General features: G+C 29.8%; 1 protein-coding gene across 1 annotated transcript in view; it reads right to left on the minus strand.

The window, feature by feature from the left end:
• The window catches only part of LOC111631456 (paraspeckle component 1-like), an 85,165-nt gene that overhangs the window by 13,395 nt on the left and 56,091 nt on the right, over nt 1–15,679 (minus strand). The window lies entirely within an intron of this gene.

The following is a 15,679-nucleotide window of genomic DNA, read 5'->3' on the forward strand; positions in this document are numbered from 1 at the left end:
GATTTATCTTACAAATTAACATTTATTCATAATTTGGATTGCTTACATTGAAATTTCAAAAGGTTTGTTTATATACTGACAATTGCTAAAATAAGTCTCCAAAAACTTAAGAAATCAAACAGAAATTTGTTTTAAACTGTAATTATCATAAATTCCAGTTGTGATGGGAACACAACTTTTTTCATTTGTTTACTTATTTTAGTTTAGTTACATTTATTTTGGAGATTTTTAGGTTAGTTTAGGGCAATTGCTTTATTCTCTTGATTGGACAAACAAAATTCCAAAAACAACTTAACATTCATAGTCTATCTTCCAAGAGATGCCATAAACTACATGACTTTCAAAGGGTAAACAGCAACTGTATCAACTACACTAAAAGGGTATAAAATGATGAGCACTTGATGGCAGAGTTGAACAAAGTTTCTCTAGCTTAGCTAGACATGTAGTCAGACAACCATGAAGAATTTGTTAAATCTTTGTTGAATTAATTGGCATTTAACCTTTTAGGTAATAACCATTGTGTCATAACAAATGTTGATTTAACTAATGATCATCATTGTCATATTAAATATTTTTGTAACCTTCTCCCATTAAATCTTATTTTTACTGTTAATCCTTGGTTGTTTTGGTATTTCTATTAACTGAAGTTTTCACAACATTTTACCCCACCCTACAGACCTTATCCTAAGATCTGGTCAAGGAATTAGAGTTGTAACACTCATCAGAGTTAAGACTAAGCTTTACAAAGTTAGGCTATCATCATCTGATGAGATTAATAGGATTGTGAACATAAGGTATCCCCAGATGATCTACCTTTACAAAGCTGAAAATTGAGTCCCTGAATATTTTTTGATTCATATTTATCTTGTTTTTTTAGGTCTGGTGAATATTGATTTTTCAGAATGTTGATGGCTACTGATACCACTTCTCTACTCTCACAGATTCTAGACTGATATTTCTCTATGTAATAATTCACTGACACATTTACTACAAGTTATGTATGGTCTCTGACCACAGGAAAAAAACAATGTATCAAAATATATTTTAATCAATGAGCATCATCTTTGTATCTGAAGATCAATTTTCTAGAGCCTATGTTTAAAAATTACTATGTCAGGAAATATCTTTTTCATTGTTCACAGTCATTTACTAGCATGATAACTATTACTGTATTAAAAGACTAGGGTCAGCAGATACACAGCTATGACAATGGAAGATATGATTTGATATGAAAAAATGATATGAAGTAACTGTTGTAAAAATGCAGTTTGGAAGTATAGCCAATCTTAACAAAATTAATTTTAAAATCTGTGCTATAAGAGTAGCCAGCACTATGATAACTAAATACATAAAATAGATCAGCAATAAAAATTAGTACCATTAAATAAAAAATGTAGCAGTAACAAAAAAATATAAAAATCACAGTACAACAGTAGAGTTACCAATGAAATCTCTGCTAATTGTGCATCTATGCAATAATCTTATAATCATTATATTTAATATAAAACAATTCATCACATTTTCAATGAATGACATTTTCTTCAATACAGTGGGTGATCGGTTAACGAACATAATCCGTTCCAAGACTTTGTTCGCTATCCAAATTGTTTGTTAACTGATTATTGATTTACCATAGGTTTCCATGGGAATTTGATTAATTCATTCTGGAGACCCCCCCAAAAATAAAAAATATATACTTTCTTACTACGTTTATTCATATGTAATAATAAAAATATATACTATATATACATGGTCTTGCATTTTTATTAGTCCTGTTTTTTTCATTTGTGGGGGTTAATCTGTCAATCTGTCCAATGTCAATTGCTTTTCTGTCTTCTTCATGATTTTTCAGAAGTAATTAATAGCATTGTAATTGTAGAGCTCCCTGGGCCTATTAACCTCAACCTGGTTTGAATGCCATTTTAAGACCACTGTTCTGACATCCTCCCACTTCAAAAGATCTTTAATAGCAGATATCGGCATAAATCTGCATTTTCAGAAGAAAACATAAAAGAATTGTTTCTGTCAGAAATATAAAAAGCTGGAATTACAAGGGAGAGTTTCAAAGTTTGGGGGAATACTATCTGATCAGTATAATACTGGGTAGAACGTCGATGTCTCCTGCGCTCCAAAAAGTTTCGAATTGTTGCCTGGAGATAAAGGAAGACTAATTGGTATTCATTATTTTACGTCACTTCTTCTTGTGTTTGTTCAGTGAAGTGTTTGTTATCTGAACATGTGTTCATTGTCCGATCATAAAAATCTTTCGCGAAAGTGTTCATTATCCGATTTGTTTGTTAACCGATCACCCACTGTATACAGTATTTTAATTCTCAATCTCATTTCCTTAAAAATAATCACCATGACAAATACATATCATTAGAAATAGTATTAGTGTACATAAAAGTTATTGTACCTTTCTGTATTATATGGATATTGGTAATTTGATTAAAATTTTCAAAAATCCATCAATGAGTTGCTTCATTTACCAGCAACGTTTTGTGGCACCATCCATTATGATATTTTATTTTTAAAAAAAACCTTTTCATATTTTTAACTACCGTGTTTCCCCGAAAATAAGACATCCGCAGAAAATAAGACCTAGCACAGATTTTGCTGAATTGCGAAATATAAGACCTCCCCCTGAAAGTAAGACCTAGCGAAGTTTTTTTTTTGTCGCAACGGTCATCGACAGATGGTTGAAAGTACAGCCACTGATTGGTCAGCAGACAATTACGCCACACGGCATGATTTGCATAAGACTATGGCTTGGGAATCACAGATTTGCATAATGTTATCGCTGGTGATCGCTAATTGGTCGGCTGGGAATCACGCCACATCACATTTGCATAGTGCTACGGTTCAGTAAGCACTAATTGGTCATCGAGCTCGATGTGGACACTATAAAAAGGTTAAGTTGAATGTGTCGCAAGGTGTTCTCTCGAACCTGTTTAGCGTATTGTTCAACAATAAATGTGAATTCGTCTTCATGGAAATATAAGACATCCCCCTGAAAATAAGACCTAGTGCATTTTTTAGAGCAAAAATTAATATAAGACACTGTCTTATTTTCGGGGAAACACGGTATTTTAAAATGGCAAAAGTTTTGTTTTGAGGGATTTTATAAAAATTGTAAATGCTAATTAATAATGAGTAAAATCCTCATTAAGTCTGACCCTACTGGAGATACCCCCTTTATCTCCCCACCCACTCAACATTTTAATCACCAAAATTTATTACCATTAATCCCCCTAATAAACGAATCTCCCTGCAAAATTTCAAATATTTAAAAAAACAAAAAAAAATCACAGAGGTTATTAAGCTTCAAACAGGGTGAACAAAATTGTACTCCACAAACAAACATCCATACAAACAAACAGAAAAACATCACCAATGTTTTTGCATTTCTCAATGTTTCAAGATCTACAAGTCCAAAAATGTAAAAATTTTGAGCGGTCACTTTTGACCGATTGCTGTACTTTCCCTATCTAAATGTATAAAATTACTTGTCCTGAGTGACTGACAGACTGATCATCGCCCAAAGCAAACCACTGAACCTAAAGAGGTGAAATTTGGTACACAGTTAGGGTACCATCATGAAAATGCACACTAAGAAGGAATTTTTCGAAATTCCCCCATGGGGGCAGAGGGAGAGCGCATTAAGGCTTAACCTGAAGAACAGCTTCTACTGTACTATTTTAGATGCAATTTTTTGTTTTCTACATTTAGTTTTCATTGAGTACTTAGGTGTATTAAATTTATAACATTTCAGACATTGTTATAAATATTTTTATACATTTCGATTTTTTAACCAAATGTTCAAGCAATTTTAAATTCAAATTTGTTATTGCATATTGGTTCAATTATAGAACGATTTTAAGTGTTCCAGAAAATTGATCAAATTGAAAACAGTTTATTTGATTCTCAGCAATTGTCATCATTCTCAGCGGTAGGTGTTATATAACAATTACTATAGTTGTTGAAATACTGAATATAAATGGAGTTTGCTTGCAAAATCTGCATATGCAAAGTTGTGGGTAACAGCTAGTAGTATTATATATAACAGCCAAAAAAGTAAAAAATTAATTCCTCTCGCAAAAACAGCTGCTAATCTTTCGTCTAAATCATACTACTGTAATTTCATGCGGATAACCTATAAAAAATTACAAAAACAAAAAACACCTTTCTAAGACCAATCATAACATATAACCCATGTCTCCAGGGCAGGTGCTGAAACCAATATAATTAAAATTAAGTATTAAAATATTGCTTTTTCTGCTTCCTTTCTGTTAACAGAAAATTGTGTAAAACAACCAAGTTCAAATAGTCTATGATCATACTGATTTCTGGATTATTCAAACAAAACTACATTTAGGAATGATAGTTCTGGCATAAGAACTACTCAATACAAAAAAAACTCATTAACGTTACTTAATATCAATGTTGTTATAAAGGTATGTGTAACAAGTCACTCCACCACATTTATCAGAAATGCTCTTTATTAATGATTATCTGACATTTTTTTAAACTAAAGTTCTTTAATATTTTTTTCTAATCAACAATTTTATCTTTTTTCCAACAGCTGAAAGATTAACAATATAAAATAATGTATCCTTGTTATTAATATGAAATTGTAGTACTATATAAGTCCCAAAAACAGGGGTAATAATTTACTTTTTTATGATTTATTAATGAATAATAATTAAGCTGTTATAAAAATAGAAACTTGTTATATTTAGAACACATTTATCTAGAAAAAACAAAGTTGCCCTGCCTTATTCAAGGAGATTGCCAAAAATAATAATTTCAGTCTTGCTTTCTCCCTCCTAAAAAATGCCAAAGATGAAGCAGACGTGCATCACCTCCCTGGGGTATATACTACACCCCTCCCTAACAGATTTAACTACAGTTTAAAATACATTAGCACTACAAGCAGACCACAAAACACCTATCTCAAAAAAAATCACTATTCCATCAGTAAGGGGCATACAACCACAGCCCTAGTCATATCTGCCACCAACTCCAATATTGTGGTCCACTTTCACCAAGCTTACCCATCTATTATATTATACTTAAGACAAGAAACAACTCAAATATATGGAATTGTTGGAGATTTATAAAGCAATTAGAAGAAATGAAGCAATCAATTTCAAAGAGACGGACTCCCCTTCTGGCATGAATAAGGTTCTAATTTTATACGTCTCCTAAATCAAACTTTACCATATGGACGGCAACCAAAAATTGAAAGTAGTTTATTTTTTAAACCTAAAGTTCCATCACATTTCATTCCTTTTTCAAAGATGTCTAGTTTGACAATGACTGCTTAACACAGGAAACATCATTCTATACTAAGTTTATTTTTTGTTGAACTTCAGTATTTAAATGTCTTGTCACTTAACACATAACTTATCTAGTTTTATTGTCACTGAACTTTGCAAAATTTTTTATTAACAAATTAAAAGAAAATTTAATCAAAAATTAACTACAATATTTTGATATACAATCAAATTTATTAAGACAAAAATTGAGAAATGATAAATGACAATTTAAATTAGAATAATTTATAATTTTTATTTTTTCACTTTTAGGCTAGTTCATTAACACCTGTCCTCAAACTGAGGTGTGAAGGGTTTGGAAAGAATTAAAATGCAGTATTTCAAAAACAAATTTAATCAATATTAAATTATTAATAGTCTTCTAAATAGTCCTTTTAATTAATATGTTTTAAAGTCCCAAAATGCTTTAAAAATTTAAATAAGTCAAATGACACTGTAGTAGAGGCTCAGTCCAATCTACTTTGTGACAACTGGTTCCACATCACAATTACAAGAACACTGCCATTAATTCACCCTTATTAATGAAAACTTTTTCTTGAGGTGAAACTTTTGCACCAAAATGTATTAAGCAGTTATTTAGACTATAGTTTGGCTAACTGGCTAACTGTTAATAATTAATATAAAGTCCTTTTTTTCTGAAAGTAGATAGTTTAGACCACTATCTTATTATAAAATTAATTAATAATTACAATAATTTTGAATTAAATTTAATAATTAATTAGTAATGTCACCTTTAGTTTCAATTCTGTTAATCACTTTTTTGCCTTATTTTTAATTAAACTCCAGTGTAGACATCTGTTTTACATCAATTACAAGAGTATTTGTATAAAATTTAAAATACTAAATAACTTTCAATCCAAGCATGCATTAAAGAAGACAATAGCTTAGTACAGTGGCATATACAAACAAGTGTGCACTTTTGTATTATCTTTCCTAATGTGCATTTGAAGACACCTCATGTTTATGGTATGGTATAGTTGGCATAATGAGAGATCTAACTTGGTTAATATTAACTGTGCCTATTTTACTGAATAAGATAGTGTACTCTGCATCAAAACTTCTCTACTAGTTTTTATAAACATCTTTTCATTAATAATATAAAAGATGTCACATGTTTGTATATTCTTATAATGTCTGCAATTTTTGTCCAATTCAGATGAAACTTTGATATTTGTTTTATGTTCTCACAGAACACACAGGCTACTTATTTTGTGAAAATATTAGCTTTATAGCTAATATTTTCACAAAATATTATAAATGATTATTTGGTTTTGAATCAGTGATCACACTTACATTGCAGTGATATCAGTGGCCTCATTTAGTTCATGCTTGACAAAGGAATTTCCCTTAGGTTGCATTTTAAAATATTTTGGCAATGGCGTACTTTAAACTTACTTCATTAAATTTAAAATTTAAACTTAAAAAAAGTTAGCCCCAGCATGTAGCTTCTACAATAAAAAAAAATATTTTTTATAATGACCTTGTGACATTCTATTATCCAATCAGAAGTAACAATCTAAAGAGCCTGTTATTTAAAATGTATTATCATGCATTCACTATGCTTCAATGGGCAGTACAGGCTTCTTTATTTGTAGAATCATTAGCTACTCTTCTTGAATTTGTACTCCTCTCAATTCTTCAATCTCTACTTTAGCATAGAAAGTAGTCAGTCATACTTGGCAGGGGAATTTCTAGGTAGTTATAAATAAGTTTATAAAAATGTGTGTAATTGATTTAAATCCACAGATCAACCCTATTTTCCCAATTATAACCCAGGCTAGAGAGTTCAGTTCTGTTTACACAAATGTTTTTATGAAGAAAAAATAATCTACAGGTATCCCTTGATTAACATGATTAATTAATGCCTTGATGCCACTGTGTATATCAAAATTGTGTTAATCAAATATAATGCTACTCAGTACTCAACCAAACAATCATAACCTACTAGAACAAATTTTCAGTTTTTGCTACAATAGCAAATATTTTTATTTTAATTTTGTTATCTGTAAATAAGTTCTCTGTGATAAAAATGAGTGAGTAATTTAAAGATAAAATAAAACAGAGCTGCTTACCTTCATCATACAAAATCATAATTGATCCAGTTTGTTTTTTTTCACTTGATGCATGAGGAACACAATCATGCCAGTGACACACTAAAATTTGCTGCTAGTTCATTTATCAATTTTTAACAATAGCTTTCTAAAATTTCTCAACAACAGCTTTTGGGCATCCCTATACGTTTTGTATCCTTTAATTCAGTGTTTCTCAATGGGGGCGATATCGCCCCATGTGGGCGTTTTTCCCATGTTGAGGGGGCGATTAGTAACAATTTATATTTTGGGGGGCAAAAAACAATTTTCTGGGCGATATAGTAAAACATTATATTAAGAATAATTAGATATTTTATTCGTTATATCGTACAATAATTAAACAAATAATATTATACTAGTCACTAGTCTATTCAATGTAGTACGAATTTGGCGTTAGCCTTGGCCCGCGGCATTGGAATTTTGAAGTGAAGGGGGCAATACTACGTTGAAGGGAGCTACGATTCGTTAGAGGTTGAGAAACACTGCTTTAGTTTAAAGTTTTCCAAATGAAAGTCTCAGAACCACATTTGACATGTCCAACGTTTAGGAGCATCTTTCTCATTATTAGTATTTTTTACTGTTTGTATAGCATTATATCCTTTACAAAACTTAAAAAGCATACATAATATGCCTGATATGCATGTGACATGCATGTTATCTGCAGAAATTTTGATTTAATTCTATACAAACAAAATGTGAAATAGAAAGTCTTAAAATAAGCTTCTAAAGAAAGAATACAATATCACATTAGCAGTAATAGTTTAATTATATAGTTGTAAAAATGAACACAAGTATCTACATCACACTCATCAGCTGAGCACGTAAACAGCAAATTCACCAACACCTTATTTGCTAAGAACAACATATCTATGTTAAGTAAAGACAGCTGTTAAAGCCATATTAATTAAAACTGCTAAGCACATATAAAGAGATTAACATGCAAAATTAATTTGTGACAATCGAAGCCTGTGTTAAACACAGGATACTTGGATTATAACTGATAAAACTTGTACAGCATAAATACTCGCATGTGTAGCAAACCTACCACAAAACTATTCCATTCTATCACTGTATATCCACTAAAATAGGCATAAATATTATTGACCAAGTGCAATTTCTCATCACATTGACTATATATAGCCTTAACAGAGATGTGGCTTCTGAAAAATCTGTCTGAAATACTGGAAATTCATCTATGTATTCACTGACCAAGGTAGTCAGTTTCAATTGTAGGTGTTGAACTATCTTAATTATGTAAGTTGAGTGTAAAAATAAATAAATACAATTTATCATTTTTATTTTATGACTAATTTTCTTTGTCAAGTAATAATAAAATAACCTCAAAAAAATTAAACAAAAAATAATTAGTGTGTAAATCAATTTTAACTCTCTACTGGAGTTTAGAATATAATCCATCCCATTACATAAAATAATTTGAAAAGGAGTGCAGGTTATATCTGCATAAAATTACAGTATTCTCTAAATATAACCAATTCAAGAAAAAAAAATCCTTTAATATATACAGCAGAACCTCACAACCCTAAAGAATATCACACAAAAAAAAAACATTAAAAGTAAATGCAAACTTTTTGAAAAATATAACCAAGGACCTGTCAGTGGATATCAACAAATAAATACATTTTTAAAACATGAAACGACAAATTTCACAAACAAATCCACGCCAATTATCTCTTCATTCAATACTCTCCTATAATTGAATAGGGGAATTTAATAACCAAATCAATGAGAAGCAATACATTAGATTAAGGACTATAAATGCATATTGACTATGGTTTCTTAAAATACAATCTTTAAAAAATGTCATAAAGAAAAATGTCTTTTGTCAACACACAATTATCTGTCATTTTCTATTAATCATCATGTAACTAAAGCATGCTAATTTGCCTGAGAAGTAATATAAAAGTATTGGCAGCATATGCTTTATAAGTTTTCCTTAAGGTTAGACTAGTCAAAATATTATTTTTTAAATTGTTATTTAAACTGCTTTATGATTCAGTATATTATTAAAACAGCAGAAAAACGTACATATCGTGAAAGTAACTTAAAACTTGAAAGACAGTCTGAAATAAAAGAGCCTGCAACAATAAATAAATAAAAGTCAATGCAGAAATAAACTGAAATTTTTCTAAAATGGATACAATGTAAACTATTAAATCAGCTAAAACCTCATTGTTGACACCAAAATGTTAAATGATATATACAAAAATGCATTAAGAAAATTCATTATCAGAACCTATTATAATGCAGAAAGTTACAGAAATATGTAGAAAACTTGACACTAAACAATTTTTCAAAGCAATCATAATGCCATATTTTCATGGATTGTCCTGCATGTCAATCTATCTGGGGAACACCATGAAATCAGATATTTCCTTATGATAAAAATGGCATACCTTTTATCCTGGGGAGTGCTGGCATACCAGTTTAAGTGAGGTTATACATTCCTCTCTAGACAGTGCATTAAAAAACAAGAGAGTTACATCAGGTAAAAACAAATGTTTTTTTATTCCAAAACTGTGAAACTGTCACTATTACATCAAAAACTACAATTATGTTTATTTCTACATTTCATCTTCTTTCTAACAACATAAAATACTGGTGGAATTCCAAATGTTATGTGTATTTTATTGTTATTTGATTCAAAAATGCAAAAATAAACATAATAAATTTAAGAAACTGGCTATAAATTATCACATCTATTAAATCCCCTTTGTGTGAAATTGGAGAGGAAGGTGTTAATTTGCTCAGACATCATGGTTAATAAGTGAAAGTTATATTAGATTGAAAGTTTTTTGCACATTTTTAATAGTTGTGGTTATTTAATTTAGATGTGCAATTTAATAAAAACCATCCAATAAACAAAGTGTTAATTATAAATACACCACACTAACCTTATAATGCTTTGCAATTATTTTTGGAACATAACACAAACGTTTTCAGTCCAGTAGGACCTTATGATGGAGTTCTAGAAAAAATTTATTTCTGGTGCCTGACATCAGAATTTTTTTGCAAAATACATGCAAAATATTCAAAATAACTGCAAAGCATTGTGTGGTGTTTGTATGATTTAATTATAATAATTTAGCAATGATGTGTTCAATTTCACATGTGTAATTGTATTCTTTCTTTAGAAGCTTATTAAACATTTACTTCAATTTGGTTTAAATAAAATCTATAAAAATGACTAAATAAAAAGAATTTTTATATGAATCACAAATATTAGGCTTTACGAATTTCAAGAAAGATAACGCTGTACAAACAGTAAAAAAGTTAGTAATTTTTATAAGGAAGATATTCTTAAACTTCGAATGTGTGGTTGTGGTGTAAGAAGTTCTGTTTCAGAACTTTGTAAACCACAACCAGTTAATCTGATATACATGAAAATTTTTTTACATTTTTTAGTTATTTTATTCATTTTAAGGTTTAATGTGTTTTTCTATGTTTTTAGAAAGTTATAATGGCATAACAAAAGTATTTAAAACAGCAGAGTAAAAACAAATTTTACTAGTTTTTACTCTGTTGTTTTAAATACCTTGTTATTCCAGTAGTCACAGGTAAATATTATTTCAGTTTTAACAAATGTACAATGTGAACTGAGAAGCAAACAGCCTGAAATGAATATCCTTCTATTGTACAAAATAAAGTCTATTTTATTCATCTAATAATGTTCCAGTGTGATAAGTTCTACTTAGCAATTTTGTGCTTACTCCCAAAGATACATTCTGGAAATTTTGAACTAAAGAATATGAAACACATGGTAAATCCATAAGCTATCACAAAAATTGCAGGGAGGAAAAAAAAATGCTAAAAATCAAAACAACACAATACATGTAACCAAAAACACAAAAGTAAAGTAAAAAAAAAAGCAATGAAAGAATATAAAATATAAGCATATGCGTTATAAGCATAACACAACAACAAAGGACAACTTGGGCATGCAACAGATTGCATTTATACTTTAAGCAATTTTTTTCACTGTATGTACAGTTTGAATTATGAGACATTGTTCAAACTTTAAAGCATTCAAAGTTAGAGCTGTTCAAAGTACAAGGTGTCTTTTTGTGTCTTTTCACCCCTTTCTATGGGTTTATTCTTATAAGTTGTTTGTTTCTTTCTTTCTTTTCACTCATGTGCACAAAAGAAACAAATGGTGGTCAGAATGAACACCATTTGTTTCTTTGGACATTAATTAATTAATGGGCAGGTGAATTACTGATGACAGAAGCACCTGAGTGGTGATTTTGTAGTTCACTGTCAACTACTTCGTACAGCCCTAGAAAACTTTTCACACAGTAACAGTAACTTGTGTTATAGTTAATGAGTTGATGTTCTACACTGTAAAACCAAATAACTACTGGATTACATTGGCTACTGTTCAGCAATTGTATTTAATTAATTACTAAATAATTTGTCACTAGAGGAATGTGTTAGGTGCCATCTATTATTAAATTAATGTTTTATTAAATATTTAAATATGTATGGAAGAGGAGATTGGATTGGATGCTTCGGTAGTATAACTGGCAGTGCATCCACATAATAAGCAGCAGTTGTGGGTTCAAATCCCATTCCAGACTGATTCTTTTCTTCGAGAATATTCTAAATTATTTAATATATATTAATTTTAATTATAATTATTAAATTTAATAAGAGATGGCACCTAAGTGACAAATTATTTAGTAATTAATTAAATAGAATTGCAAAAAAAAGTAGCCCAATGTAATCCAGTGGTTGGCTTAACAAATTTATCAGGATTCGTGATGTTTGTCTAAACAGTAAAGAATGTCATTTATAATCTTTGCTACGCGTTGTGAAAACATTACAGAAATATTGTAATGAACTGTGATCTCAAAAAAATTAGCTGACACTGAACTGACAAAGTTGCAGTGTCAACTAATTTTCTTCTTAAAAAATCAATTTTTTGCAGCTTTGTTAAGATATTCCACATTCTGAAAGCATCACAGTAAAAGTAAACTTATGACTGAATTTAGACAAAATGGATATCAAATAAGATATTTTAAGTGATGAACAACTAGAAATGCAACAACAAGATGAGTGCAGAGAGAGAGAGAGAGAGAGAGAGAGGAAGACAAAAGTTCAGAAAATAATTGTACTTAGCCACAATGAAGCAAAAATTATATTGTCAAAGTGCATCAATACTTCATTGTCAATAGTTTATTTTCAATTTCAAACTATGCTGAGATATTCTAATAAAATATTTTTTAGAAACAAAGTATCAAAATAACTTAAATGAATGATTAAACTTTCACTTGGAATCCAGACTAGAATAAATAATTCAAGTTAAAATATTTTAAACAATAATGGAAATTGTATTTTAGAGTAACTTCAAAATAAAGTGTGTTCTCAAATTACACACAGGATTATGATTCTGAATCACACATTTAAATTTTGAGTAACGAATAAAAATGTCATGTTTATGACAAAAGATTTACTTAGAATTACACAAAAATCATTTGATAATGTAATATATTACAACATCATTCATGAATTATAAGAAAAACTTTAATAGTTAGTCATAATAGAAAAGTTGTTTTATCATTAAAAAACACTTCTACAAAGGCTGAAACTAATTTAGCTTGAACAACACTTTAAATACTTTTTCAGCAACACTTTAATTTCTATAAAAGAATGTTTTTGGCCCTTTTCACAGGTCTGCATCAGGTTTAACAAAAAAATTTGAACTATCTTATTAAACAGTGCAACCTTCTTGTTAAGCCTGACACAAACCTGTAAAAAGGGCCAGAAACATTCTTTTATAGAAATTAAAGTGTTCAAGTTTTATCATTATAAGTAAATAGCATTGCCACCTTTTCAAAATTGCTGACCCGGATGGCAAGTGAGGTTTGTTCAAACAGAAGTTCCTGACACATGCGCAATGTCATTTTGCAATGTGAAGAATAACGTGCAGTGCATGGCAGTTCTAAATCAGTTACTGTTAAGGACTGCAGGACTTGGGTAAATTAAGGAAAAACTACAGATGACCTAGCTCTAGCGGATATTGGAGACATGTACGAATACGAACCAATCGTATGAATAAAAAAAAAAAAATATATATATATATATATATATATAGTCAATGGGTTGCACATGATGTTCCCAGACAAAATTAATAGTTCACCTGGACAGTGAGTAGATTCCTGGACTGTCCGGGCAAAAACCGGACGAGTGGTAACACTATGTACATGTTTTCTTCACAATTTTTTCAGTAACAGTCTGAATTCCAAATAATTATTTCAGATTAATATAATGAATACTTCAAAGAATGATAAGCAGTACACGAACATAAACTTTAATTTTAAAATTTATCTACATATAAATGAAGGTCCTAAAATACATTTCAAACCATAAATCCTCCAGGCATCTAGACTATTTTTATTAAATCACTGGTAGTACTTTTCTCCTAAAACCTTATTTATATACAAAAAGAAAAAAATTTCTTTTTAATGGTATATGCAATGCATATACGATTACATATACAGTGGGTGATCAGTTAATGAATATAATTCATTCCAAGACTTTGCTATCCGAATTGTTCGTTAACTGATTAAAGATTTACCATAAGTTTATATGAAAATTTCATTAATTCGTTCTGGAGACCCAAAATATAAAATATATATATACTTCCTAACTATGTTTATTTATATGTAATAATAAAAACACACATATTCACAGTCTTGCATTTTTATTAGTCATGATTTTTTTCCCCATTTGTGAGGGTTAAAGAATCTGTCTAATGTCAATTGCTTTTCTCTTCAGGATTTTTCAGAAGTAATTAATAGCATTGTAATTGTAGAGCTCCCTGGGCCTATTAACCTCAACCTGGTTTGGATGCTATTCTAAGACCATTGTTCTGACATCCTCCAACTTCTTCAAAAGATCTTTAATAGCAGATATCGACATTAATCATCTTTTTCAGAAGAAAACATATATTGCTGAGTTTATTGGTGTTCTTCATTCAAGAGTTCTTGTTTTTCTGTTGTCAGATCCGTTTCAGATTCCATTATGAGCTCTTCAAATGTTCTTTATTTCTCAGATGTGATTTTTGTTACTTCTTTAGCTGCTTGAGTCTTCTTGATTATATTGTATCTTTCTTAGATAAGATTGAACTTCAGCCTAATGTAGATCTGTTTAAGCCATACCGACCAGCAACATCAGACATCTTCTGGCCACTCTCTACCTTTGCTATTATAATCTCACCTTTCGAAAATAAAAATTGATGCAAAACTTTACGAGTGCCTGTCCGACAGTCTCACAAACAGTATAAAAGAATTGTTTCTGTCAAAAAAATAAAAGGCTAGAATTACAAGGGAGAGTTTCAAAGTTTGAAGGAATATTATCTGATCAGTATATACCAGATTGAGCATCAATGTTAACGTCTCCTGCACTCCAAAAAGTTTTGAATTGTTGCCTGAAGACAAGGGAAGACCAATTAGTATTCATTATTTTACATTGCTTCTTCTTGTGTTTGTTCTGCGAGCTGTTCATTGTCCAAACATAAAAATCTTTCATGAAAGTGTTCGTTATCCGATTTGTTCCTTAACCAATCACCCACTGTACTAGTAATGAATTTTTATATAGTGTTCACATCACATTTTGAATATAAATTTTGATTTAATTATATTCTAAATTATTAATAAGATGAATGGTCAAACAAATATTGCAATTTAAGCAACTTTTTAATAGTTTTAAATTTGTAATAGTCATAATAATGAACTTATAAATATAATTTTATAAGAATGTGTAATGAAATAAAAAATAAAAAAAATTATATATATACAACAAAAATCAAACTATGTAACACACTGAAGAATTTCTACAGCACACTAGTTGAAAAATCACTGATTTATACATCAGATTGGAAATACAGTAAGACCCCGCTTAATGCAGGAGATGCGTTCCTAGACAACAAAGCACTAAACGAAACTACATTAAATGAGGTCATTTTAACATAGTAAATAGGGAAAGGGAAACATGAAACCAAAAATAAACAGATCTTACTTTAATTTTACATTATATTAATTTGCACAATACGTTAACACAAACATGTTAACACAGAAATGTAAAGTTCGTTTTTTGTGACAAAGGTCCTGGCTTTTCTGAAATTCTTGTTTTTTGCAATAAAGTCATGTAGTTTCATTTGTCATGTTTTTTTTTTCTTTCCTTAAACAAATGTTGGTAGTGGAAGATCACATCCAAAACACCTTGTTTTGCTTT

The sequence above is a fragment of the Centruroides sculpturatus genome, unplaced genomic scaffold, assembly GCF_000671375.1.
Source record: "Centruroides sculpturatus isolate CEXI.00-Female unplaced genomic scaffold, Cexi_2.0 scaffold750, whole genome shotgun sequence".
In the NCBI taxonomy this organism is placed as follows: domain Eukaryota; kingdom Metazoa; phylum Arthropoda; class Arachnida; order Scorpiones; family Buthidae; genus Centruroides; species Centruroides sculpturatus.